The 17,264-nt window shown below is 40.1% G+C and overlaps 1 protein-coding gene across 2 annotated transcripts in view; it reads left to right on the top strand.

Annotated features, from left to right (window-relative positions):
• Positions 1–17,264, top strand: part of CPLX2 (complexin 2) — a 208,401-nt gene that overhangs the window by 96,192 nt on the left and 94,945 nt on the right. The window contains exon 1 of one of the 2 annotated variants that reach the window (XM_089671109.1): positions 16,292–16,513. The exons of the other annotated variant lie outside the window; for it this stretch is intronic. The gene's annotated coding sequence lies outside the window, so the exon portion shown is untranslated. Of the gene's footprint in view, positions 1–16,291; positions 16,514–17,264 lie in introns of those variants that run through there. 2 annotated transcript variants of the gene reach the window in all.

The raw sequence follows: 17,264 nt of genomic DNA on the forward strand, positions 1-17,264 counted from the left end.
GTAAATCAATTCAATTGCATTGTATTAGCATTTCCAGTTAACAGACTCACATACTTTACAAAGACTGTACTGGGTCCTTTGCCAATACCTTCAGCTAATAAGCATTAATAATATATGGTGCTATTGAAAAACCACTATGAGAATAAATGTAATATTTTGTGCTATTAGTATAGTAAGGAATGTCATCCCAGGCAACACAACTGCATCTGCCATTTTTCCCTTGGATGGCAAAGTACTGGGCTTGATATGCAAGTTATTTCAGGTATATGCCTATAGAAGATCTCCAGACATGACCTAAATATATCCCCAAATCCCCCCCAGAGCATTTCCCATGATTAATTTTTTTAACCTTGTTTATTTAGTGAAACAAAGCTTTTATTATTCCATGTAACATTCTCACTAGACTTGTCCAATTCTTGCAGGGGCAGCTACTTGAAGAAGGGATTAGCTAAGGCCATAATAGTTCTGATTGATTGTTGCATATTCCACCCTCCCAGATTCTTGGAAGTTAAAGTGGCAGCATTGTTTTCCTGGGAAAGAGATCAATGTATAAGGAAGGGTGGAGTTTTGGGGTCCAGCAGGGGAAAAACAAATGACTGAATCCCAACTGGAATTTTATGTCCCACAAGGGCTCCAGCAGTGAGATCTTTGTCTCATAGTGTATGGCCTTAAACAGAAGTGCAGACTGCGCCTCCAAAGAACCCAAAATGCAAAAAAACCCCTAATGTTTCCACTGTATATTTACACTACTCCACCAGAAATTGTATTTGCTGTTTGTGTTTAGTGATAAGAAAATCTGCCTGGGTTTGGTCTGTGAAATGTTTTGCAAGTTTTGTTCAAAGTTCACAAACTATATAACAAACTCCACTGAAATCTATAAAGGGCAAATCTTATCATTCTATCCCACCCAACTATTAAGTAAGCTATTCTCAAACAAAAGCCAATGCAAGCTGGGTACTGTCACAGAGGACATCTACCAATGTCAGGAATAATTAAATAAATAAAACATTAAAACAAACAAAAAAGAGCTCCAACACACTGGCAATATGGCTGCTGTGAGGCCACTTTTTTATAATTATTGGCTCCTGTGACTCAGCTGACCAGGGTCAAAAGTTATGCACTGCATTATAGGTTGTCCCTTATTTCTGGCTGCAAACCTAAAAAGTTTTTGACTGAAGGTTTGTGATTTGTATACAGGGAATTTGAAGTAAACCTATGGCAGTGGTAAACCTGAACCTCATCCCCATTTGAGTTATTGGCTCACTGTATTTTCCAGAAGTCTACACTTAGATACAATTTTGTTTACAAGTCTCTTAGGCTCTTCTATTTCTAAATGAATACAGATGCTGCAGTCATACCAAAACTGAATTTGACCAAGTGGTAATAATAAAGGCTGAACTTCCCATTCAGATATCTTTTTTTGTTCTCCTCACATGCAGGGTCCTCCTCCCTTGAAAAATAAGAAAGCATCTAGGATTAGGGAGAGCAAACACACTGCAATGTAGCAGAGGAGATAGGAGTACCATTTTCTGTTATTCTCTACATATTTGTGATTTTCATAAGGGCCACTTATAAAGATGTGGTTCCAAGAAAGCCTGCCCTGTGATAGTTAGAGGCAGCACGGGAACAAATCTTCCAGAAGCTTCCTGAAACACTAGAAAATACTTTATCAGTTTTTGTTCTTCATTTCTGTGTTGGCCGCTGACTGCATACCTGCAACATTTTGGCTGCAATTGTTTGTGCTTGCTGCAGCTATGGCTTTATAAAATGTGTAGGCACAGGGAACATATCTAATGGTTGGGCTTTCTCTCTTTGTTAAAACACTCATAAGATCCCCTAGCAGTCCTGTAACCATCCCATGGCAACTGCACCATTTTGTATTGGTTAAAAATCCCTGGTTAGCAGCTTAGGCAGCCAGCAAGAAGTAAAGATGGAGACCCAATTCAGACAGGACTTGATGCCAAGAAAAAACACATATATATAAAAATCCCATTTACATACAGTATTTGTGCGTGTTTCTATACCTTGACAGGTATTGCTAACAAATATATATTTGTTAGCCATGCTTGTTGCTCAGGATGTATATTTGTATTGCAGTCATCCTGCCCTAAAGTAGAACCAGAACCTGGGTTTATCCCAGCTTAGGTGACTCCAGAACTGGATATGAGATCTGGGGAAAGGAGAGAGGGCAGTGAGGCTAATAATGCGCACAGGCAGGCAATTAGCCCACGGTCTAAGCAGGAACAGACAGGACATGCTGCTTTGCCAGACACCCAGGGGAGGAAAGGAGGGTAGCTTAGACTATGGAACAACTTTGATCAGAGAGACATTAGTCCAAATTAAGGTAAAGAAAACTCCTAGGAGGAGGATAGTTATGGATGCAGACTTGTTATAAAGCAGATCAACCTGGCTTGGTCTGAATGGCTTAATCAACATACATACAGATATTGATCAATCTGCTAGGGTGTTGGAGAATCCATGTGGGCATAACAGATCTTTAAAATGCTGTGAGGTCACCAGAGAATGTTTCCCACTTGCAGAGGATACAGAACCCAAAGTGCCCAAAAAATATGGGTGACATATCCTTTTGCTTTGGAATCTACCATACAGGAGACTGAAGAAAAGAGAGAGGTATGGTGTGCTTAAGCCATCTGATACTATCTAGGAGTACCTAAGTCACATATAGAAGTGGCTGTCACCCGTGTATGGTGCTAATTGTAGGGGCAGCCTGTTTACATGTGATAATGGAAGACACATACTAGACACATACTAGCTGATTAGGTAGTAATCAAGGGACCATGTCAGAAGGATACAGTGTATTGAGTAACCTCACTGGGACAGAATGGGGCAGAAGGGAAAACCTGTTACTTTGCCTGACCCCTAGTTTTACTAGTGAGATTGACCAGGGTTTAGCAACCCTGACTTTAGCAGGAATGTCTATCAAATTAATTATTTCTGGCTGTACCCAGCTGATGCTTATTTGATAGATGGCATGGTTTCTTTTGGTTTCACTAATTTCCGCCCGATTGCCCACACCTGCTTGCTATAAGAACGTGTTCCTGGTTATAAAACATGGAGAGTCAATAGGGCTGGATGATTATTTGTGTTCCTCTCTGGCCAACCACCAGGGGTTTTGTTGCCAATTGTGCAAGCTGGGAAATTACATAAATATTTAGGGGTTCAGCACAAGTTTGAGAAAGAAGGACTGTCCTTTTATCGCCCCCTCTTACCACCAGCTCATAGAGGTTACCATGAGGCAGTAGGTACTGGTGCTGAATGCTGTTTTTTAGCTGTCTTCTGACAGCTAACAGAGCGGGTCCCCATAATGCCAGCCAGGGGAGCTGATGGTTTCTGAACACAGCCTTGCTTTGCCTCCACCTTGGTGATCTCTACCCCATATGCTGATTATCTAGAATTTTAACTAAGTGTGCTAAGTTCTTCTCTTAATAAATGATTATTTTATGCTAATGAGGATCCCAAGCTCCTGTTTTCTTGTTGTTTGAGCTGCACTGGATCATCCTTCTTCTTTAGAAGCTGCAATATCCACTTATTGCATGGCCCCTGGTCACCCTCCTGATCTGATTAAACTTTTTTGATGCCATTGATACTAGACATTGAAAGCTGGGACTTATAGTGCGCTGTGCTGGTTTGTGGATTTATTTTCATTCTGGTTTCTCTTAGATGACACTGTTCTGGATGTTTTTTTTTGGCACAGCTGACACAATGTTTTATACAAATGAGCTGTACAGACAAAATGTGGATGTAATTGTTGATCCTGACTTCTTTCATTATGTTCAGGCCTGTACAACTAGAAATATTCAAGTGCAACAAGATCGCATTGCCAGGACAGTGGATTAGTAAGGCTTTAAGTGAATTTTGGTTAGTTAACTGTGGGATTTCATAATTATTTTAGTGTTTCAGTAAGATTGTATAATGTGATTTTATATTTAAATGCTTTCCAGCACAGTGATAGGAGGCAAGCCTGTTAATTGCTGTGACTCCAGGGTATATTTATACCCCTATAACCAGGCCAAAGTTTTAAATACCATGCAATTAGTACTAGTCACCAATTATATATCAGCAGTCACATCCTCCTACATGGGTTGAACTAATTTGCAATTATTCATGTGTGCGTGTGTAGTTTTGGCAATATAATGTGCTACTGTTAGAAAAAAAAGTTTAATTGTGTAGCTTTACAGAAGAGATGCTTTAAATGACAGCAGCCCATATGTAAACTAATCTTAGAGCACTGTCATTGTGCCTCACAAAGTAACAGAGTCTTTTTAAAAAGCCACTTCATCCTTTGTAGCAATTTTTCTATTCTTATCACTAGAAAAGCTGACTCTGCATTTCTAGACTATGTAAACTGTGGTATTGATTAACAATAAACAGGGAAGGTACCACTCAAAGGAATCTCCAAGCTCTACTGAGTAAAATTTTAAGAGAAACTTTAGTGTTACAGCTTAAAGAACATCCATTATTTATTAGAAAGTATAATGTTCTGAAAGCATGGGTTAAGTAAGGTAAACCCTGTATGTGGCCCTTTCAACAAGAGAGCTTTTTAGATGTTTTTGGACGTTTTATGTGTTTCATGGAGAAGTGAAGTTTAAATTTAACAAAATGCACTCTTTTTCCCCAAAACTCATACAATAACATAATTAACCCCTTCCCAGCTGATTTGCTTATTGTTCTAATGCTATTTACATCATACATCATAACATATGATGCATAAGTACAGCCTCACAATGGAATATGGTAGCTGATTTTACATTGTACATAATGATGTTGCTGAGAAGGGCAGTGGCAAGACAAGCTAAAGATAGGCACAAAAAGCAGTTTCAGGGAACTGGTTGTCAAAGTTTGAGCTAGCGGGAAGAAAGGCTGCAGAGCCATGGATTAGCCACTTGTCTGTCAAAGTACATTTATAATTGTCCTGGTACTCAAGTGGGTAAAACAAACTCACGGCTGCAGCTTTTTACCATTTTATTTATAAATCCAAAGTTCCGTGCTAATCAAAACAATAATCATCAAGTGACACAATGGGGTTGATTTACTAAAGGCAAATATACTGAGCACTGCAAGTGCACTTGCTCCAGAGCTTAGTAAATGAGGCAAAGCTTCTCTTTGCAAAGATTACTCAATCATATGAAAGAAAATTTTTTTGCTTGCACATGATTGAGAGATAGAACTCAGTAGAGTGTGGTGTCATTTCAGAGCTTCCCTTCAGGTCTATACAAACTGCACTTGCAGTACACAGACTTTTTGACTTTAGTAAATCAATCCCTATTTCTGCCTTTAGTAACTCAACCAGCCCATATGTGAGTCCATTTAAATAAGTGCAAAAATAACAATACCAGTCCCAAAGATAAAAAATAGCAATACATCTTGATCCACACTTGGAATAATAGAAAAGAAGGAGCACCCAATATTCAAAAGAATGCACTTTTGATGGTAGAATAGGAGGCATCTATTGAAAGTAACAACAAGTACATCATGCCAATGCGTTTTGGGAGAAAAGACTCTCCCTTCTTCAGGCTGTTGCTGCACGCTATTAAATGGGAAAAATGCCCACTCCAGTTATATATTTTTCAGGTTTTGGAAGAAAAACTGACAGTGACCACGGTCATTCCAGGGGCTGCCTCTTAATCTACCATCAAAAGTGCATTCTTCTGGACATTGGGCACTCCTTCTTTTCTATTATTCCAAGTATACATGTGGAACCAACCTTAAGGCCATACCAGAAAGGCAGCAGCCCAAACCCTAACATGGTTTACCGCCAGTATCAACCATTGGCACAACTGACTGGAGGGACATCTCCCTACCCACCCACGCAACCACCCAGTGACTAAACCAGTTCAGAGCAGTCTTCTGCACAAACAAGAACTTCAGACACTGTGACACTTAAGTGATCCACCACCTTTCACTCAATAAACCACTTACCAGAGAAAATGGACTCTTTATATCAGAAAAAGAATCAAATGCACCTGTGGATCCATATGGTCCCCGCTTGGGATAATGTATCTCTGCCTGTGTCCAATTATGTCTTCACGGATACCTCATAGAAAAGGAAGAGAGCCAAGGGATCCACATAGTATAAAATCATAATAAGAAATTTATTAAAATGTACTAGCTACTTAGAATGGTAAAATAAAAGGGCTTATCTAAGATGAGCATGTCCTGGGACTCAGACCGACCTCTTTCTGTGTACAAGATGTGTGATGACGCCATGAGTCTTGGGTTTGCCCACTGGCTTTTTTTTAACCAGTTTCAGGCTTTTATATAAAAAAAGATCATGGTGATTAAATGAATCCCAGGACCACAGTAAACACAAATGGAAACACAGAGCTCTGACCATTTATGGGTTTAGATATGTCAAAAACTTGGGTGAAATGCTGTTCAAACAGCTGATTAAGTATAGTCTTGCACTTCATCAGCTGTAGCAGATGGCAATGGAGATAATAGGGGTCTAACAAACCCCTAATGTCTCAAAAAGAGAACCTGTCATCTGTCAATGCTATCGCATGGAGGCTAGTTAGCCCCCTTTGATAGGAAAAATGGTTGAATGAAAAACTATTATGAGCATTAAAAAAATTATAATAAACTAAATAAGAGTAACAAAAATAATTTGAAAAGCAACCTGTCACCCTGCACACACATGCAAATGTAAACACGTAGAGAGCAGATGCATATGTAAACAGCAATTGCCCAACACATAATAAGCATCACTGTGAAGGCTAGAATGAGAGCAATAATCCTGGGTTCATCATTCGCTGTTAACTTTAAAAGTTAACATTGCTTAAGGCATTGCTTATGGACAATTTTTTGTACCACAGTTTTTCACCGTTCCACAGGACTGCACAATGTTAATGCTTGACATGTTTGATATCTATTTGAGGCAGCCCCATCTTTAACAATGCACTAAAAAAGGTTGTTAAATTTTATGTGTGTGCACTAAAATGCAGAATACTGAAAATATGGGTTTGATCTACAGTTGTGCAAGTATCATATAACATAAAAATTGCAACCACCATTTTTACAAAACTCTCCTATGGTCTTTGTGCATTGGGGAGGTTGCCTGCTCAGAAGAAGCCCCCGATGATCGCTGCTATCACTGTAGTAGTGCCAACTACTATAGCAATTTTCAGCTTTCCCGTAGTCACTTAGGTATGAATTATGCATATTTACATTGGTCCAAGCTGCAAATCAGCTTTAAATACTTCACACCAGAACAGATATGCACACACACATGCACATGTGAACTTTTTTAATATTTGAGAGCTTTTCTGCATCTGTTAGGAATAATTAACCCTAAGTTATTGTTTATGTGTTATGCAAAGTGTGAAAGGAATATTTAAGAAAATACCTATCTCACTTCATTTTAATGGGTCTGATTAGCAGCCAAAAAAGGGTTTACCCACTTTTTGTAAATGTAATGTGCTGAGCTACAAACCTGTGTTATATGTGAAGTAACAACAGAGTAATAAATGGCATTTCTCCATAAAATGTATTTTCATATGTTTCACTACAGAAAGATGGGGCTCTTGTAGCAGCAGAGTTTGCACCTCTTTCTCAGTCTGTATTCAGTAGACATAGCCTTTCTTTCTGTCTGTTTAGAGGAACGGGGGAGTACTGAGAAGGTCAGAAACTATGAGATACAATACAGCTTCCTGCCCCTTTACCCAATTACCAACAGTGCTTCCGTTATCACTATGTAGGCAGTGGTGTATTTAGGTTTTTTGCTGCCCTAGGCAACAAGAAAATCAGACCCCCCCCTATCTAAAATCAATACCTTTTCTAATGTTAGATAAAGTGGTGAGTGTTTGGAAGTCATGTTAGGTTTTTACTGCTGTCTGTGTACCTGCTAGGGAGCTTCACCTTTTGAATTTCTTTTGGTGACAATTGTCAATGGAGCTGGAAGTGCTGCGCAATACAAAGTTGTCATCAGAACAGGAACAGAAATTAACTCTTCCTATAAGGACACATGCTTTGGTCTTGTTTCAGATGTGATTTTCCTCACTTTGGAAAGAGATCCTCTCCTATTGTGTTTACAGAACAGGAGAAAGACTTTGTCCATGCCCAGCTCTATAAAAATGTTTTTAAAAGATTCGGCTTTAGATATACTTTAAGAATCTTTCAAAGCTTGCTGAAGTCAGCATATTTAGGAGATGTAAGGTTGACAACTCTGCTCTCCTTTATATTCTGTCCTGTCAGTATCTTAGCCAGAAGAACCTCTTCATGCTAAGGGGATGGGAAGAACTGCCTAATCAAGTGAAACCTTGGCTGATCATCGATATATGTGCAGCATGTAATTGTTACGTGGGTGGCAAGAGGTTAAAAAGCCAAAGTATGTCATGAGCTCAGAAATATATTTTACACACAATATTCTTTAAGTGTGAAGAAAACATTATGGGTCTGATTTTCAGAAGCAAATGAGCATGAACAAATCATTACAATATTATTGCATTGCAGGCACATGTACACATACTGATCATGCTCCCACAACTTATCTAGATGAGAGTGCAGTGATGTCCTTTGTGCATGGTGTCATCCTGGTTTACCATGAACATTGAATGTTTGAACAATTATGCTTTTGTGGCTTCTGTTTTTATAGGGTGCACTAATGAATGTGAATTTCAACATTTTACTTAAAAACGCATAAATGTCCCTGGCTCAGTATCTCATAATATGTACTTGAACCATCATGGCATGTTAAACAAAAATACTATGCTGTCATAGGAGATAGGGCAGTGTATGTACAGTTAATTTTTAGTGGAATTTCTTTTCCAAGCACCCGCATATGGAATCTCATACATTAGCTATTGATTTAATTTTTGCATATGCACATAATTTTTTTTTGCTGGCTCCATGTGCACTTGATACAGCTTTGTATCTAAATACAAATAAAAAATGCTAACAGTAGTTAGACTGACCCAAAACAATTTGAGAAAATTACAGTGCATTTAATTTTAGGCACACCATGTTTTAGCTGGTGTACATTTGAATTCTGAAGCATACATTCCTTAGCAAACCGCACTTGTTAGAAAATTCCATATACATATGCTGTAGCCTATGCATGAACATCTGTGCACATTGTGAGCTCATAGTTGGCTGTTCAAGCATGCATATGCATATATTCTTTGGTAAATTAGGCCCCATGTTGTTTCCATTTAATTTTCCCTTAAGCTCTTTAGAACTCTTAGTAGTTCACTTGCGCCATCTAAAAACCCTTCCTAGGGAGAGTTTATTCAGCTCATTTAGTAAGAAATAAAAGATTTCCAGTTAGAGTTTGATGTATTTACATCAATTTATATATTAACCAGTATTATTCTTTTTTTCTATTGTAGTATGCTATCTTATCAGATAAATGATTTAGTGTGTCATAGTCATATCAGTTATGTAATCTCCTCATGTTTTATCAATCCTGACATTAAAAAGTAAGGGTAGTATGCTAGGGAACTAGAACCCCTTTATAATCTGCTTTCATGGCCCAGTGAGCTATATATCAGATGCCCCAGAGCAAATTGCAGGTCAGATTTGGCAGAGCAATGAAAGAATATTACTGGATCTGCTCATTTCTTATCTTCAAAATATAAAAACATATTTTTTTTCTAAAGGGGTTCTAGAAAGAGTGTACTTTATATTTGAAGACAACCTTCACTATTCTTTGATCGACATTATTAAAGGAGATCTGTCAGTTTAAAAAAGTTCTGCAGGTATAAAGTGCAGGTAACTGTTATTTATTCAACCGAATACGTAATAGATTTGGAGCATGTGATTAATTAATTTGACAATTATGCATTTTTTTTTATCTCAGTGATGATGGGGCCACTAACATCCTGCAGAGGTGGCCATGTAACCAAGGCCTGACCTTGAAGCCAAGGAGTTAAATCCCAAAAAGAATTGTACATATGTTTCTATGGAGCTGAAAAAAGAAATGCCATATCTGCCTTCTAATTAATTTTCTATAGAAATATTTGAAATTTGAAGGCAGAAGCAAAGAGAAAGGCAGCTCCTCTAGGACTGTGAATGCATGAAGCCCTCAGGAGACAGTTGGAGAAAAACAGAAATATCTGAAATCACTAACATTTATTAAAAGCCAAAAGTCACATGTTATTGATCTGTGACCCACCGACCTTGGGATCAGGTTTTCCACCACTGAAGTCACTTGACGTGGCTGTAAAATATGAGAAGGGATTTTATGTGAGAAACAGTAACTGAGGCATAATAGATCACCTAAAAATGACTCGGAGCAGGGGTCATTTTATGTGTTTCCTTGTAAGGCATAATAAATCATTAACACAGAGTCAGTCAACATTTTTGGCCAAGGTAACTCAGCTAGGGTTTACTAACAATCTGAAAAATATTATATCTAAAGGCATAGAACAAGAATTTCAGCACCAACATAAGTTTCTGTGTTCTAAAGACAAACAGAAGCTGCACGAAGAGGTATTATTGTCTATGATTCCTAGGTCATTGTGCTTCACACATACCAGTCTAAATACTTGGTGTGCTGGGCTGGTTAGTTTTAGGGAGAGAAAAAATTATGTTTTGTTTGTTTTAACTGCCCTAGTGTCGAAAACAAGTATAAACTCAAATTCACCAAATTCAGGAAATAAATCTATTTTCTTCAGCTTCTGTACATGTGTGATTCAACAGCTGTCTGTTGCATTTGCCTGTGCACATTCATTTTTTGGCAAATAAGGATGAGTGAATCTGCTCCAAATTATATCCTGTTAGTAAATTCTTTCCATTCTTAGGGCTAATGGGAAAACTACTGTAAAAAAAAAGAAAGAAAAAAAAAACAGGCATAGGAAGCTGGACAATGCCATCAAAATGTTTTAAAAATACCATACAGTAGGGAGAGGTTCTTTTCATGTGGTTTGAGGGCGACATTGAAAATGCACAAATCCTTGCGGTATTATGGAAGAAGTGTGATTTTTTAAGACAATTTCAATGACGGCATACACTGGCAGCTCATTTTCTTTCTTTTACAATTATCTTGGCTTATATACAGTAGTAGCACACTAATCCTATTTATTTCAGTTTGAAAAAAAGCCCCTTTGGGTAATTTCAACAGATGCATGTTTTTCTACAAGCAGTAATAGGCTTACTTTGGCCGCCTTGCTTCAACCAGATAGAAATTGTTCAGTAGATAACTGAGGCTGTTCTTGTTCTTGCTAATGCAAAACTGTCCTTCTGCTGGCCAGTTTTGACCATATTCTCATTAGGAATTAAAAGACTGCAGATGATACAGCAGTGTAAAATTAGCCAGAAGCAGGACAGTTTTAATGATGAACTAACTGAAATGTACTGGAGACAAAAGTACAGGCAGCCATTTTATTACAAAATTTGAGATACTGCACATTATAGAGTAGTGTAAAATTGGCCAGCAGTAGGACAGTTTTTTTTTAATCGGGGATAATAGGTCTAAACAGTTTGTGTCTAACTTTTATTTGTATTATGAGGATATGGGGGTGCTTTGAATTTGACTGATGTCATTTGAGATGGTTTAGGTGCCCAATATTCTTGTTTTCTTTCAAATGATGCCGTAGTGTGCAATAGAGTTGGGTTCAAAAACCGGCCATTCATTTGTTCTCTGACATTTGGACGGTAAGGCCATTCTGTTCACCCACCAAGTGCCCCACAATGTGCTCTCACAGTGCATTGTGAGAGCCATGATTGACCAAAGAAATGCACCAGACCACAGGTCAGGTGCAGTGCTTTGGCCAATCACAGCACAATTCACTGTGAGAGTCATGGTGACTTTGGCCAATCATGTCTCACAACTAAGTAATTGCCCCACACTACTGTATATAAGGCTGCTTACAATGCAGCCTTATGCAGTGTGTTGCTGGACACTGCAGAAAAAAGGGGAGAATATTAAAAAAATAAAAATAACACAAAAATTACATTTAAAAAAATTCATAACAGGTCCTTTAGGGCTTTTAGGAAGGTTAGGAGGGACCCCACAGTATTTTTTTTTAAGTGCATGGAGTTCCCCCTAAAAGCCATACCAGGCCCTTTAGGCCTGTTAGGACTTTTAAGGGGAACCCCACCTCCCAAAATTGGGGGGAAGAAAGTGCGTGAGGTTCCACTTAAAGCCATACCAAGCCATTTAGGCCTGGTAGGACTTTTAAGGGGAACCCCACCCCCAAAAAAGTGTGGAGTCCCCCCTAAATTCCTACCAGACCCTTGATCTCAGCACAGGCCTGACAGGGCAGGAAAGGGGGGGGGGATGATCGAGCACCTTCCCTCTCTGCGACTTACCAGACCATGAGCCCTCAGCAGTAGGATGGTTTCCCCATGCCGATGGGGACAAGGGCCCCCTGACCTGATGGTTATGGGGGTCTGCAGACAGGGGGGCTTATTAGCATCAGGGTACCCCCTTAAATAAGGTAGCACCCTGATGCTGTCCCCCTTTGTGAATGAATAAGGGGTACTTGTACTCCTATTCCATTCATTAAAGGGTTATATTTTGAAAAAAAATAAAGACGCCAGACTTTTGAAAAATCCCTTTAATTGAACAAAAAACAAAACAATAGTTTTTGACAAGTCCTTTAATTTAAAAAAAGCAAAAAAAAAAAGATTCCCTTTATGTAATCCATCACTCATGACTTCCAGACTTGCCGAAATTTAAAAAAAGCCCACCAACTCATCCGCACCTGCCGAGCACTCGCCGTAATATAACAGATCTGACAGATGCTGGTCATATGTAAACAATTAGGAAGGGGCCATGCTTTTCTCCCAATTTTTGGGGGTGGGGTTCCCCTTAAAAGTCCTACCAGGCCAGAAGGGCCTGGTAGTACTTTTAAGGGGAACCCCACGCACTTCCCCCACACTCATTTTTTGGGGGTGGGGTTCCTCTTAAAAGTCCTACCAGGCCTAAAGGGTCTGGTATGGCTTTTAGGGGGAACCCCACACACTTTTACTTTTAAATGTCTTACTGTATGGTCCCTCCTAACCTTCCTACCAGACCTAAAGCGTCTGGTAGGGATTGGGGGGGGGGGGCTCATGCTTTTTTTTTAACAATCTCATTCAAAATAAAAAATATTAGTCCAGCTGCAGGAGGTTCTATACATTGTACAGATGTGCAACTTTGCAGGTGGTTTAAGGGGACCCCCAGGCATGATATTTAAATTAATTTTTATTATATATATATATATATATATATGTGTGTATATATATATATATATATATATATATATATATGTGTATTTTTTTTAAGCAATGAAAAATGACTGCCCTGTTAAAAACAGTAGTTTTTGAAAAAAATTTTTCGCTGATTCATGTCCCTCAGGGCAGTACCCGAGTCCCCATACCTCTTTTATGGCCAATAACATGCATATAAGCCTCAAAATGGGTACTTTTGAATTTACAAGTTTGAGTCCCATAGACTTGCATTGAGTTTGAGGTTCGCGGTCGAACGTTCATTAGGTTTGAACGTTCGATCGCGAACCGAACACGGGGGTGCAAACAAAAAGCAGCTCTAAGAACAGGTGGCCAGTAAAAAGTGAAAAATAGAAACTATCAACATACAATAAAAACTAATACAGCCCCAAATTAAATGAAAACCCCAAGGAAGCTGACAGCATTCCTAACAACTGACAGGTGGGAAGGGGAGGAGGTAATAGCAGCAACCATGTCCCCTGCTACACAGCATACAGAGACAGGCAAATGCCAGCTAACATTTTTTAAGCTTTTTAAGCAAAAGTTTTTCAACCTTTTGGTTTTACATAAATGAATAAAAGCTGACAATTGTAAACAATTGTTTGTCATTGTTAAATTGTTTGCCTCAACCCTCTAACTGATGCTTTGTTAAGGAAGTTGAAAAATAACAGACTTACTGGTTGGATCATCATTTAAAACAAAGGGGGAAAAATAAACGCAGCCACTACATTTAAAGCCCAACACGTACACCAATCAGCCATAAATTATGAGCACCCACCTAATTTTGAGTAAGTACCCTTTTTGCCACTAAAACAGCCCTGACCCACTGAGGTATGGATTCCACTAAACCTCCGAAGGTATACTGTGATATCTGGACCAAGAAATCAGTACCAGATAACAACTTGTGCTGCCATGCCTTCCTCCCATAGAAAACAGGATTAATCAGAGCAGGCCACCTTCTTCTATCTCTTTGTGGTCTAGTTCTGATGTTCACATGCCTTTTGTATGTGATTTTGGCTATGGACATCAGTCACCATGGGCATCCAGAAAGGTCCGGGGCTACACAGCCCCATACAAAATAAACTGTGATGCCCTGTGTGTTCTGACACCTTTCTATCAGAACCAGCATTTACTTTTCAGCAATTTGAGTTACAGTAGCTCTTCTATTGGATCAGACTACAAACGCCAGCCTTCACTCCCCATTTGTATTAGGGAGCCTTGGCTACCCATGATTCTATTACCAGTTCACCGGTTTGCCCAGACCACTTTTGGCAGGTCCTGACCACTGTGGACTGGGAACATCCCATGAGAACTGCTGTTGCTCTGACCCATTCCTATTGCCATTACAATTTGGCCTTTGTCAAAGTTGCTCAAATCCTAGTGCTTGACCATTTTTACTGCTTTCAACACATCAACTTCAGAGACAACATGGTCACTTGCTGCCTAATATATTCCACCTGTTCTCAGCTTCCATTGTAATGAGATAATCAATGTTATTCACTTTGCCTGTCAATAGTTGTAATGCTATGGCTGTTCAACCAGGGTTGGGTCCTTCTCTCTTTATACTTCCTGCTAGGGTGCTTCTTCCGTGTTTACATGTCATGGTCTGTGAGACATGGACAATTCTCAATGGCTATCCATCAAAGGGGATCTCTTGGGATCCAGAAGACTAACATTGGACTGAGAGGAGTAAAGGGAACCATGTGGTTAAAGTAAAAGTTTAGCAAGGGACCTAGATGGGGAGTCTTAGGTGAGTATAATTTGCTCAACTGTGTAAGAAAGGTAAATGCCTCGCAGGATGGATGAAAGGAGTAGAAATGGATGCCCAGTGTCGGGCTTTAAAGTGGTGTTAAACCTACCAGTTTAACACCACAAAAGTTTAAACCTACCAGTGTTAAACCTACCAGTTTAACAAACAAAAATGCAATATATTGTAGCTTACCAATTCTTAGATATGGTGACTTTATTAGTTTTCTTTTCTAATACCCTTCCTGCCTGCCCTGACATTCTCTTTGGTGATCATGTAACCAATATGATTGACTATCAAAGCAGTCTTATGAGTGGAAGCTGGTCCCACCAGCTACCAATGTCTTCACTGGACCAAGAGCCATGTTTGGCAGCTCAGTCTTTGGGCTGGGAGCACTTAGAGAGCTCAGTCTCAGCACACAAACATTGCCCATCCAATAATGCATATGTGCAGTGTGTGGGCATTAGAGCCCAGCTTTTTGCTACCTCAAACATGGGTTACTGCCATGTAAAGGGTTAAATCATAATGTAAGCTTTGTACACATCATACAATCAGTGCACACATCCCTGCGTCCATTGTTTCGACATTTGATAGCATTTTTGTTTCTGAATGTTCAGAATCAGTACAGTATGTTTCCAGCATAAAACAAAATGTTTGTCTTCTACATTTCATTTATACTACCAATATTGGTATATGTAATGTCTTGGCATGAGGGTTATTTATTGGGAGATATTCTAATTTATATCAGCTGGTAAAAATGAACACAAGAAAGTGCAAAGAGCAATGATACTGTGCAATAAAGCAGAGCAGCCAATGCCATATTTGTTTTCTGTAGCCAGTGGATTTTGGACTGATTGGACCGCATACTTCCATTGTACCTGCTCTGCCTTTGTGAGTCATTGTTGAAGTGACAGGATGCATAGCAAAGCAGTGCTAATGCTGGAAGAGCCCATGACAACGCTCCAGCATCCGCAATGCCCGCACTAGGAGAGCACTAGCCTGCTCCGTATGACTAATTCATGAAGCCCTCTCTGCCTGCTACCAGGGATGAGTTTGGCAAGGGTGAAGGCGCTCTTTGTAGTCAGCCATCATTAATATTACGCTGCCCATTGAAGCAAACTTGACAGAAATAATGAAGTATCTCATTAAGATCTTTACAAGAAGGTCAAATGTGGGTTGTCTTCCGGGGGACCCAGCCTTTACAGCATGCTGTCAAAATGCAAGGTTATCCCTCCCCCCAACATCAGCCCCGTCCAGCATTCTCCCCCCTCCGGCAGATATGTTTAGCTGTGTTATACTAATGGGAGGCGCCTTCCTATACAGTCGAGTGGCTGCTGAAGGAGGCTGACAGCCAGCTGATCATTATCAATCAATGCGGAGCAAAGACTAGTTGGGATTTGCGCTGCTCAGGGAGGGAGTGGAAAGAGACGAAGGAGGAGGGGAGACAACGCGTCAGTCGGGAGTGACTGGAGAGAGAGGAGGCATCATCACCATCATCATCATCATCCAGGGGAACACTAAGCACATTCCTCCTCCTCTCCGCACAGCTCGGGACACGGCTGGGAACCGGGGACAGACACTGAGCTTGCACACGTCCAGGTTAGTGATCCATCCGTGCGGGAAGAGCTGGGAACGAATGGAGCGGAATGGTGCTCAATGGACAGCTCCTTATACAGCAAAAGGAATCTGTAGAAGTTCCCAGGCAGGGCTAGTAGTAGAATGAATGGAGCGGAGTGGTGCTGAATGGACAGCTCCTAATAGTTCCCAGGCAGGGCTAGCAGTAGAATGAATGGAGCGGAGTGGTGCTGAATGGACAGCTCCTAACAGTTCCCAGGCAGAACTAACAGTGGAATGAACGGAGCAGAGTGGTGCTGAATGGACAGCTCCTAACAGTTCCCAGGCAGGACTAGTAATAGAAGCAATAGAGCAGAGTGGTCCTGAATAAACAGATCCCCAATTACAGCAGGAGGAATGTAAAAAAGTTCCCAGGCAATGTTAGTAGTGGAATGAATGGAGCAGAGTGGTGCTGAATGGGCAGCTCCTAACAGTTCCCAGGCAGGGCTAGTAGTAGAATGAATGGAGCGGAGTGGTGCTGAATGGACAGCTCCTAACAGTTCCCAGGCAGAACTAGCAGTGGAATGAACGGAGCAGAGTGGTGCTGAATGGACAGCTCCTAACAGTTCCCAGGCAGGACTAGTAATAGAAGCAATAGAGCAGAGTGGTGCTGAATAAACAGATCCCCAATTACAGCAGGAGGAATGTAAAAAAGTTCCCAGGCAATGTTAGTAGTGGAATGAATGGAGCAGAGTGGTGCTGAATGGGCAGCTCCTAACAGTTCCCAGGCAGGGCT

Source organism: Staurois parvus, unplaced genomic scaffold, assembly GCF_062004578.1.
Source record: "Staurois parvus isolate SC_StPar_1 unplaced genomic scaffold, SC_StPar_1.0 ptg000099l, whole genome shotgun sequence".
Taxonomy (NCBI): domain Eukaryota; kingdom Metazoa; phylum Chordata; class Amphibia; order Anura; family Ranidae; genus Staurois; species Staurois parvus.